Below are 12875 nucleotides of genomic sequence, written 5' to 3' on the forward strand. Positions count from 1 at the left end.
TTGTATGTGTGCAACTGATTGTTCCTTTCTAAGTGGAGTAATTTGCATTTGTCCTTATTCAATTTCATCTTATTTATTTCAGACCATTTCTCCAGTTTGTTCAATTCATTTTGAATTATAATCCTATCCTCCAAAGCACTTGCAACCCTTCCTAGCTTTGTATCATTCACTAACTTTATAAGTGTACTCTCCATGCCACTATCTAAATCATTGATAAATATATTGAATGGAACCAGACCCAGAACTGATCCCTGCGGGACCCCACTAATTAGGCCCTTCCAGCATGACTGTAAACCACTGATTACTCTCTGGGAATGGTTTTCCAACCAGTAGCTCCATTGAGGTTGCATTTCCCTAGTTTGTTTATGGGAAGGTCATGCGAGACAGTATAAAAAGCTATACTAAAGTCAAGATATACCACGTCTACTGCTTCCCCCCCGTCCACAAGGCTTGTAACCCTGTCAAAGAAAGCTATCAGGTTGGTTTGACATGATTTGTTCTTGACAAATCCATGCTGACTGTAACTTATCACCTTTTTATCTTCTAGATGTTTAAAAATTGACTGCTTAATGATTTGCTCCCTTATCTTTCTGGGTACAGAAGTTAAGCTGACTAGTCTGTAATTGTTCTTATTTCCCTTTTTATAGATTGGCACTATATTTGCCCTTTTCCTGTCCTCTGGAATCTCTCCTGTCTTCCATGACTTTTCAAAGATAATCGCTAATGTCTCAGATACCTCAGTCAGCTCCTTGAGTATTCTAGGATGCATTTAATCAGATCTTGGTGACTTGAAGACATCTAACTTGTCTAAGTAATTTTTAACTTGTTCTTCCCTATTTTAGCCTCTGATCTTACCTCATTTTCACTGGCATTCACTATGTTAGATGTTCAATTACCACCAAACTTCTTGGTGAAAACTGAAACAAACAAGTCATTAAGCACCTCTGCCATTTCCACATTTCGTTACTGTTCCCCCCCACACACACACACACCATTGAGTCTTCCTCTTGCTTCTAATGTATATGTAGAATGTTTTCTTGTTACTCTTTATGTCTCTGACTAATTTGATCTCGTTTTGTGCCTTGGCCTTTCTAATTTTATCCCTAAATACTTGTGTTGTTTGTTTATATTTATCCTTTTGTAATTTGACTTGGTTTCCACTTTTTGTAGGACTCTTTTTTTGATTTTTAGATCATTGAATATCTCCTCGTTAAGCTAGGGTGGTCTCTTGCCATACTTCTTATCTTTCCTATGAAGTAGGAAATGTATCCATCTTATCTCAGCACGCATTACAGTTTCGAGAGTGGATTGGGATAGAAGCAGAAGAGAAACTGGTTGCTAAAGGGCTATAATTTCGTAAAGCATGCAGACTGCTTATATTGTTCTCTTCAAAATCTTTGAAAGCTTAACAAAAAATTCCAGATATGTGGAAGAAATTGCCATCCGTGTAGCTTTATCCAATGATATTGTTACTGGCCACTTTTTTCTCTCTCTTCACCAATAAAACACAGATCTGATCTCTTTAGAAATCCATCTAAAAATGATGCAAAGCCATACATAATGTTAAATCAGACAGTTCATTAACTAATAAGGAATATTTACTTCAGTTACCAGGAGGTAACAAATGCATGTTCAGAATGGCACCAGGCAGAAAATCAAAGCAAAACATGTTTAAACTTGTTCAAAATCAAACCACTAAAAGTAATTCATTTCACTGTTGAATATAGATTCAATATTAGGCTTTGAAATTATTATAAAAACATTTTGTAACTGGAAAAAATACAACATTGAAACTACTTCTGTCTTCACAGATTGAATTAATTAAATTATCAAAGTAATCTGTTCTGAAAATACACCGATTACAAGAGGTAATTTCAGTACTGTTCAAAGATATTTGAAAACCAAATGAAATGCAATAGATGCCTGACCTGTATGTTGTTTATATCAAAATGGTATTGTCATTGTAAACAATATACTGTAAATTAAACACCTTATGTTTAATTTTTGTGTGTGTAGTTCAGGTTGAAGATAGTTAAGAGTGCAGAATACATACTGGCAGTTGTTCCCTGTCTTTATAAAAGGAAAAATAGTCATTTCTCTTGGATTAAGGCTAATTATGATCTGGACTGGTCAAAATGATAAGATTTCAAAACCTTTTGGGGGTCAGGGAATGCTGCGGTTTATATTTAAAAGAAAAAAATTGTGGAGAGTGCTGTTGGACAAAGTTAGAAGAGCTGCCCTCAAAGCCCAAATCAGCCATTTTGTTGTGTTATGCCTTTATCCCGTACTGGATATTTTAAAAAGCATCATCTTACAAAACATTCCTAAAAACTAGTACAATGTAGCTGAGCATTTCAGACAATAAGAGCCTGATTCAGCAGATACTTAAGCATATGGCTACCTTGAAGCACATAGGTAGTCCCTTGCTGAACCTAAGGTTCAAAATCTGCTCTGTTGTTCCCGTTAACTTCAGTACAGTTCTACCTGTATACCTCTTAAGCATAATTTGGACCTAAAGTAGGATATACACTTCTCAAGTTGTACAGGAAATCTAAGGCAAACTTCATGATATGTGCACATTTGTGGGAAAAATCAATATTTTTCTGAATATACGTAAACTGACTTTCCCAGGTCTGCAATACTGAAGATTATATAGATACTCTGTCTCCTTAACGGTTTTCAACCTAAGTGCCATAATAAAATATATTCTGTAGCCATCTATATCAAATTTTGTAATTTGCGCTTTCTGAATTTTGTAATTCACTTAATCTGCATGTTGTTGTTTTTTATTGTTTTGTTTTCTGTTTACCTTGACTGTTTCCAGTTACTTTAATACTGTTTACATTAGATATGTTGAGAATGACTAGTGCTGAAGTGCATAAATAATCAATGTGTGATGTCTGAGGTGAATGGGAGAATGGTACCAAAACACTTGCTCTGGTATTTTTTTATTAAAATCGAAACGTGAAATGTGTATCCACATTATAAACAATTATTTGTATTTATTTTGATGATTGTTTCATTTGTGTAATGGTTCTATTTTTCTTTCCAGAATGATATGTTACATTGTTGATATTTTTATTTGTATTGACATGTATTATGTACTGTATTTTTAGAAATTTTATTTTTAAATAAAAATCAAAAATTCTGTTTTTCCTCCTCTGGCCATCATTTAAAAATCAGTTTACAGTTTAAATTGCTGCATTATTTTTTTATATTCTGTAAACACCTTGCTAATATTTTCTGTCTGTTTCAGATTTGCATGATATTTATTTGCTTTAATAATTCTGCATCTAAAACATATTTCTGTGTTGATATGATCCAAAAATGAACAGTACTAGAGAAAGTATTATGTATTCTAGAGTCTTATTTCCTCCATTATGGCTAAATTTGCTTTTATTTATTCTGCAGTGCATCTAACCTCGTTCCCTCTCTCATAACCCTCTTTCCTGCAGTAGCAAGATCTTGGAAAGGAGTACCACTCTTAGAATATTGTTGTTTTTCTCTTTTGTACTGCTTAAATGGGCCTGATTTTGCAGCCACACTCTGTGCATAATTTTAATTGATGTTAGAGTTCCAGATACAGAGCAGTTGCATATTTTGTTCTATTATAAAATAGATATTGTCTGTGGAAGCATTGTGAGGCAAAAAGTCCATAAATATTAGTCTTACCACATCTAAAGAACTGTGGGCCTGTACAATCCAGCATCGTTCATGAAGCCTGGTTTTACAAAAGAACACCATCTTGATTAATGTACCATCTAGTTGATGGGAACGGCAGTAGTTCTGCCTTCCAGGTGAGAGGTGAGATATGGTGATGGCTACACAAGGATATGGGGAGGGAAGAGAAAAAAAAGAAAGCTGTTAAGTAAAATGTGGGTGGAAAGAAATTGAACCTTGAAACAAACTAGATTTAGCAGTAAACAGAGCCATAGCAGAGATGGGAGAGGGGAAATTGCTCATTCCAACTCCAAGGATGGTTCCACCGCAAGAATCATGAGTAAAAGAAAAAGGGTGATTGTCGGGCATTCAAGGAAATTATTAAAATGGCTGAGTTGTGGTACTTCACGAGTAATGGCTTACTATTTGATGATTTCATGACACATGACTTGCTTGTTCTATTTCAAACCAAAAACCTGATTGTTTTAATAATAATAATAATAATGATAAAAACACTTTTATAATGATCCTTCCAAAAAAAGCATAAAACCACCCTGTAAAATTCTATATTATTTGTATATTCCAGATAAAACAATTCCTACTTATTGCCAGTAACGTCAGTTTTTCTTGTCTGCAGTTTTACTGGGCTCTTTCTCCATGAATAATTTCAAATCTGGTTGATCTCTACTACTTTATTTTAGTATTTTATAAATTAGAAACAAATGAATCATGTTTGTCTCTCCTTTCTGATGTGTGGAACAGACCTTTTGACACTTTCTTATTAATATATACGCTGCAATATTTGAAATGCTTAAAGCTTTCAGAAAGATTTCTAGATATGTCTAGTCCTTTTATGAATGGAATGAAACAAAGTGTTCAATAATACTTTGAGGATGTAAATTGTGAGAGTGCCTGCCAGGTAGTACAGATGAACAAATGCATGCAAACCCTGCTGTAGGCTGACCAATTACCCATACGAGCAGCAATTATATTAGTATACAAGGGCAATTGGAGGGAAAATTGGACCCTGTGGACATCCAGCTGAGTAAACAGGCTTGAGGAAGGATGGAGGATGTGTTAGTTTGAATAAAATACAGCTCAACTGATTAAAAAAACAGCAGACCAGTCACAGCACATTCTTTGTATGTCCTCTAGTTTAACAATAGTTTTCTTATTAGACTTCCCTTCTCAAAAACATTCCCTTTACCAAAGGATTAGCTTGAGATCACACATTCTGAAATAGACTTTATGCAGTCAACCAAGATTTTGTTTCAGAAATACAGAACTGTACATAATTGAAATGGACAGGTGCTGTTGAGAAATAATGGTTATTTCAAGGCTCAGTAATATAATTTATCCCCAAATATAACATTCAACCAGGTCTTGATGATGATATGGATAGGATTCTATTTTTAATAACCTGAAGGGGACAGATCATTACTGTGACATGGGAGAAAGGGCTTTCTGTGTCATAGTGCTCTCACAAGTTTAGAGTGAATGAAGTGAAATGTCACTGACTGTTCCATACTGTTTGTGTGGGGAGGTGGACAGATCCTGAGCTGGTGTAAATTGCCATAACTCCATTGACATCAATATCAATATACAAAGTTTCTTGGGTAGTAGAGAGGGGAAACAGTGGAGACTTTAAAGAAAGCTTGCTCCTTAATACTTGACCACTCTTTTGACTTCATGTTTCCAGTGGAGTAGGTCACAAAATGTCTACCAATGTCCACTTTCTATTGTTGCTTTCTTACAGAGCTGTTGGTCATTTTGGAGGGAGTGGTGTTAGACCACATCTGTACACCACCTCCCCCTGTTCCTCCTCATATTTTAAATTTTTAAATTTGTGTTGAGGAGGGATGTTGGTTTTGTGTGCCTTTTAACAGGAAACCATAGAAACTATGGGATACACATCTCATTTTACTTAAGTGTATAATGTCTGGAAGCTGTATCATTTATCTGTGCACTGGGGGAGCCAAGGCTCAGGGCCACATCTAATGGTCCAAAGAGCAAAAGGATACATAGATAACTTTTCAAAGCATTTTCATATGCATATGATTTGGTTGTATGTTTAGTTATGGCTCATTAATTGATTTTCTGATCACTTTATGCTCTATTTAATGTATTGCCATATTTAAACCAGTATCAAGGAGAGTTTACAGGTAGAGGGCTCACACATTAATTCCTGGCTGGATGACAACATTTTGTAGTCTCATCCAATGGAAGCAAAGTGGCGTAATTCTTCTCTGGTTGAACAGACTTGCAGTAGAAAAAGAATGACAAGATCAACTATTCTCCATTCCTTTAGCTGGCAGCTACATTTAAGGAGGCATGCTTGTCATGACTGTCATTTCCATGACAAAACTGGCTTTTAGAGAGTTGTCATAAATTATGGTCTTTTTCACCCTGGTCTGCCTGTTACCAAGAAAAGCTCCTTCATGAAGTTTTATACATTTTTCTCACTTTGGATGATTTACTATCTTTATATATTACTAGACCACTAATAGCTATTTAACATTATTTAACATTTTTCTTGCTTATGGGAACTTTCCCAAGTAATTATGGCTAGTTGGATTGTCAGTGGGGATTGCTAATACCTATGTTATTTTCTTAGGGAGAGATTTTTTTGAGAGAGTTAAGTGTTGGCCTAATTGTGTTTCCATTGAAGTAATTGTTAGGAAAACAGTAAACGTTTTTGAAAATACTGCCCTTGTGTTTTAATTTTTTTTAAACAATTTTAAATTACTTGACACCACCAAATTATGCACACAACTAGCCTGGGGGAACATGTGTCCTTGTTACCCTTGTCTTTCCTCTTTCCCTCCTTCAACATATTGTTATATCCACTTGTCTCTTCTCAATCAGGATTGGGACCTCGTGTTTAGGAGCTCTGTGAACACACATCTCTGCCACAAAGAGCTTCCAGTCTAATTTATGACAAGATCTAGCTAGTCGTTGTAACAAATAAATGAAGGTACTTGAGTAGGGAGGACAACAAACTACTTGGAGGCACAATTAACAGGCTTTGAGGTTTTCTTTTTAAAAAACTTTTGTTTTAAAGTATGAACAGGAAATGTTAATGATATCAGAAATTCGTACTGCCATGTACATTATAATTATTGGCAATTTACTGTGGAATTAACTGATCACTTTGGTAAATCAGGCCACTTATTTTGGCACCAAAATATAGACTTAGGAGTTTAGCTTTAGGCATCTGTTTTTGAAAATCTTGGACAATATAATTTGTCATCTATATAGAAGCCTAAAAATCCCTAGGGGACTGAGAAATACTCTCTGGAACATAGTTCTGATGTATAGATTCTGTATACTCTGTCTGGGGAAGGGCAGGGGAAGAAGCTGCATCCTGGAATCACATCTCTTTGTTATCCTCTTGAGAAATCATAATGGCGATGAAAGCATTAGATGGGATGAGTACCTACATTTTTTTAATGTGCAAACATTGGCAACTCTTGTTCTCCAGACTATCATCATTGATATCAGTCTTATCTTATACTCCCCTTTAAATTCCATTTAGCTTTGACAGATGTCTTACTAATTGCACAGTAAAGTTTATTCCTTACTTAGTCATGTCTTACTATTTAAAAACAAGGCTAGAAAATCTCTGGCAATGAATTGCTACATATAATAATTTTGGGTTCAATAATTATTGCATTTTAGTTTAGTTAATGGTTTATGTATATTTTTCCCACATCATGTAATATACATTGAGACATTATAGGAGTGATTTATAAAAAACACAAGAAATATATTTGCTTAGTATGTAGTATTTATTGACTGATTGGCTGTATTGATTGCAAAGGAAAGAAAGAAAAAAGTGATTGGAGGGAAGATAAATGTTGCTTTGATGAGGAAAAAGGCAGGGCTTTTATCTAAAGCAGGCACATTGTGCTCCTCAAAACATAGAAACAATGGGAGCCTTATATACCACACTCCACTGGCAATACTAAAACCAAAGCCTGAGTAAAAAAGAGTGCAAGGAGGATGTCTTTGTGCAAGAGAAAATAAAGAACAATTCATAAGCAGCGTGAGCAGAAAGATTTTTCTCTTAAGTCTGAGCCAGACCTGGCTAATAGGTATTCACATTCCACTGAAGGAAAGGCGACCTGTTGGAAAGGAGGACCTCAGGGAGGCTAAGGTTTTGCATTCATGTGTAGTAACCTATGACCTTATGGAGGACTAAGCATATCACTTGAAAGCACTAACCAAGTGTGTCCCTAGCCACTAGGAGCAGGTGGAGAGGGGATGAGAGAATGTGGGAGAAGAGAGGCCGGCTTTTGGTAACAAATATCATAGTGTCTCATTTTTGCCTATGTATGCACAAAAGAACACATTCAAGCAGGTTAGGAAGCATACCGCTTCACATGTAAGCTTTACAACAATGATTTCTCAAAGATTAATTGAGGAAACTTTTTGCTTACTGGATTGCTGTATGCATTTGCTGGTGAGAGGCAACCTTTCTACAGAATATTCTGGATGCATTGCTTTTCTACCACCAATATCCTTATTCCTTCTGCTGGCTGAAGCATGAAGTCTTTTAGGTGATTCCACAGGGCACTGTGAGTGCTTGCCATTCTCAGGGGAACAGTGCAGTCAAGAGGGAGAAGAGCAGAGCCAGCTTTATGGAAAATAGCCCCTGGATACACTTGTATTTTGGTGCCCATGGCCCCAGATGCTTTCCCAGGCTCCCCACTCCACCCCCCCTGCCGCCTCTCCCCCCTCACCCATCATTGCCCCAAACTCCCTTTCATGACCTCACAGTTCAGTCCCACCCTACTTCTTGCCTCTTAGCCACAGCACCCTCCTGAGCACGTCAGCCATGTGTAGGACCAGACTTGCCCAACAGTGACTCTCATCTGGATGCCATGGTGATGGGCATCATAGGAAACCCCACAGCAGTCGCTGACTTCCCTAGCCAGTGCTAGGGACCTCTTCATCTGGTCGTTGAGCAGGACAGCCAAGACAATATAGTAGGAAGTCTTCCTTACTCTGGCAGGGTGAGTGGGCTCTGGGGCAGAGTCGTACCTCTCCTGCACCTCCCAAACTCGCACGCTCAGCATGGCATTACATTGGTGTTAGGATACGGGGTGGGTCAGTGACATGGGGCTCCAGAAGGGCAGATCTCTTCCCACCCCAATACTGAGCATCCCCAATATTCAAGTGCCCCTCCTGAGTCCCAGGGAAGGTGAGTTTTTGAGGGAGAGGGAGGTTAAAATGCTGCAGTACACTGAAGGCAGCTAGGGTGGGTGGTGATGGTGGAAGGTTGGCTCCCAAAATAGCCCCAACCCCCTGCACTAACACCTCCCTTTGGGATGAGTAAGAAAAAGGGGGATCCCCTGAGAGCTGGGGAACTGTGGGGTCAGTGTAGTATGCAGGAGTGGGACTTTGAAAACATGGACACTCTGAGAACTGTGGGGAAATGGGAGGACCTTGAGAACTGGGAGGCTGGGCCTTGTGTGGCAGAGGGAGGGGCCTCCTGGGAGCTGTGTGGGCATGGAAGGTAGCTGGGGGCACAGGTAGGCATCCCCCAGGCTCTGGGGGCACGGAGGGGCCCCCTGAGAGCTGGGTGGACTGGGACCTAGAGGCACATTGAGGGCTGCTGGGGAGCTGGGGGCACAGGGGAGGGGTCACCTAGGAGCGGAGGGCACAGGGAGGTGGGGACTGGGAGCTGGGGCACAGGGTCAGGACCCCCTAAGCCTTACTGGTCTCTGCCCTGCAGTTTTAGTTCTCAGTCCCTTCCCTTCCCCTCCTAACTTGGAAGAGGCTGGCAACTTCCAGCTCCCATTGGCTAGCTGAGATGCCACACATCATCCATTGGGCAGCATGGCTTTCAGGCTGCCCGTGGGAAAGAGGGCCGGTGAGGCTGGGACAGTCTAGGGGGAGGCAGTGGGAATGAGCCGGGCTCCCAGTCACAGTGTGCAGAGGCAGGACTTGGACCACACATGGGGCAGTGAGCGGGGCCTCTGCTCAGGAGCTGGGAAGCGGAGGCTCCTGCCACACTAGGCTGCACCCTGCAGGCAACAAGGGAAAGCCCAAGTCCCTGGCCTTTGCACCACAGCAACCCCTGGGCAGATGCTCACATTGCCCCGCCCGAAGGCAATCAGTGACGGATGGTAATTGAAAAACTCTCCACTACCTTGACCATCATTTGTTTTTACCTACAGATGGTCCCTAAAGATCAAGCTATTTTGGCTAAGTTGATGGGACAAAGGAATGCAACATGTCTCCATAAGCTACTCAAGCAAAGGATTAGTTTACCCAGTAAAGGTTCTTTAAGGTCTTGCCCAGCCTTTCACCCTGGGCAATATTTTCTATAATCACAACAGATGGATAGAATGCTAGATTTTAAATCCAGAAAAGACCATTAAATCATCTAGGCTGCCTTCTTTATAACACAGGTCATAGAATTTCACCCAGTTACCCCTGCATTGAGCCCAATAACTTGCATTTGACTAAAGCACATCTTCCAGAGAGGCGTTCAGCCTTGATTTCTAGACATCGAGAGATGGAGAATCCACCACTTTCCTGGGAAGCTTATTCCAATGGCTAATCAAACTCACTGTTAAAATATTGTACCTTATTCTAAATTGAATTTGTCTGACTTTAACTTGCAGCCATTGGTTCTTTTTCCTGCTAGATTAAAGAGCCCTTTTGTACCTGGTATTTTCTCCATGTGAAGGTACTTATATACTAAAATGAAGTCGCCTATTGATCTTCTTTTTGATAAACTAAACAGATTGAGGGTTTTTTTAAGTGTCTTTCTGTAAGGCATTTTCTCCAGCCCTCAAATAATTTTTGTGGCTCTCTTCTGCACCTTCTCCAATTTTTTCACTATCCTTTTTAAACTGTGAACACCAGAACTGGATACAGTCTTGTACTATCGGTCTCACCAATACCATATTCAGAGGTAAAATAACCTCAGTGCTTGTATTTACTACTCTCCTCCTTACAGCTCCAAGAATCGCATTACTCTTTTTGCTACACTGGGAGCTCATGTTGAGTTGCTTGTCCGTTATGACCCCTAAATCCTTTTTAGTCACTACTGTCCAGGATACAGTCTCCTGTTCTGTAGGTATGACCTCCAGTCTTCGTTCCTAAATGTATGACCTTGCATTTGGCTATATTAAAGCACATTTTATTCAAATAGGTCCAACACACCAAGTGATACAGAACTTTTTGTATGTCAGCTCTGATCGTGATTTATCACTATGCCAATCTTTGTGTCATCTGCAAATTTTATCAGCTGTGATTTTATATGTACTTCAAGATAATTGATACAAATATTGAATAATGTTGGGCCTAGTTCTGATCCCTGCAGAACCCCACTAAAAATGCTCCCTTTTGATGATCATTCCTCACTGACAACAACTTTGTGAGATCTGTCATTTAGCCAGTTCTTAATCCATTTAATGTGTGTTTTAGTGATATTGCATAGGGCTAATATTTTAGTCAGGCTGCCGTTCAGTACAAAAATGGAAGAATATTACAACTCCACAGTAACCTTTTTCAACCAAAGTCATAAAGAATTAAATCAGGTTTGTTTGTTAAGGCCTGCTTTCCATAAACCCATATTGACTGATATTAATTTTATTCCCATCCTTTAATTCTTTCATGATTGAATCCTATATCAGCTTTTCTATTATCTTCCTTGGGACTGATTTCAGGCTAACTGGCTTATAATTACCCAAGTCATTCAGCTTGTCTTTTTTGAATATTGGCGTGACGTTAGCACTTTTTAGGCTTCTGGCATGTCCCTGGCACTCCAGATTTTATTTAAAATAAACATCAGCAGGCCAGAGGTCTCTTCAGACTGTTTTAGGACTCTTGGTTGCAAATTAACCCAGGACTGCCTATTTAAAAATATTTATCCCTAGTAGTTGGTGTTTAACATCATCCATAGTTACAAATGGACTGGTAAGTAGCATTGCCACACTTTGTCCCTAGGGCAGGGCGGATAGACTTCAGTGGACCTATAAAAGCACTTTCAAGTTGCCACGGGGCAGTGAAACATAATGTCCACTCTACCGTTCCCTTTTCCACAGTCCGACAGTATTGCCATTGTGATGTATCCAACCCCTGCTCACCTCAGGAATAATTACTTGTTCTGTCACCAGTGCCTCTGCAGGGCAATGTGTAGGTCATCAGGCTAGATTGCTTATGAGAATCTTGACGAAAATATATAGGAAAACACTAATTCAGGTTTGGTGATAGATACCATAAAACATGATAATGATAGGTATCGCCATTAACTATAGCACCAGCTGAAAATTAAAATCTATTTGGTTGTACTTTGCACTGCCTAGATACTGTGAAACAAAGATATTTCTTTAAATTAAGAAAATGTGTTGATTGTGTCTCTGGTCACAGATACATAACTGCAAAATAACAGATTCAACTCAGAGCAGTGTGGTTTGATTTAAATCAGAGTGATCTAAATCACCTATTTTAATCATTATTTAACTTAGCAAGCAGGAAACTTTGAGTTAAATCATTGATTTTAATCATGTTTTGCATTTGTACTGTCTAGTTATTTCCTAAAGAAAGGTTGTTTCTCCTTGGTTGGTAAGCATTAAAACATGTTGATTTGCAACCAAATATAGCCTTTACATTAAATTTGGTGCTTATGTTTGCTGACTAGGAGGATAACATTGTATCTATACACATTTAAGCAATTATAGAGCTTAACTATTTACTAGTTGACTAATTTTTTATTTGAAATTTGTGTCAAACTCTATTTGGATGGAAATTTAAATTTAATTAAAAATGCACAAAAACATTTGTTTTTTTTTATTAAATACCACATTAAATATGCTGGATGCATAAAAAAAGTTCATCAAAATGTTTTGAATTTAAAACTAATTGATTATTAAGCCAAGGAAGTAATACTTGTATTTAGCAAATTGTTTCTGGTCACCATATTCAAGATTTTAGAACTAGAAGATATCCTTTCACAACTAGTTTTTGTTCATAGATTGAAAGGAAAACAAGTGTTCCTGTTTTTTCAACTCCCAATTGTTTTCTTAACTTTGAATTAACTAGTCATTGTTCAGAATTAGTTGAATAAACTGGAATGAAGAAAATAGTCTCTCTGCACCTGCAGAAGAGGCTACTGCTATCAAAAGTTGGTTTAGCACTTCAGGAAACTCTAGTTCCAGGTGCTTAGCCAGTGACTTCCACCAGTCACTGGTAGTTTGATT

Source organism: Mauremys reevesii, linkage group 6 (assembly GCF_016161935.1).
Source record: "Mauremys reevesii isolate NIE-2019 linkage group 6, ASM1616193v1, whole genome shotgun sequence".
Classification (NCBI taxonomy): domain Eukaryota; kingdom Metazoa; phylum Chordata; order Testudines; family Geoemydidae; genus Mauremys; species Mauremys reevesii.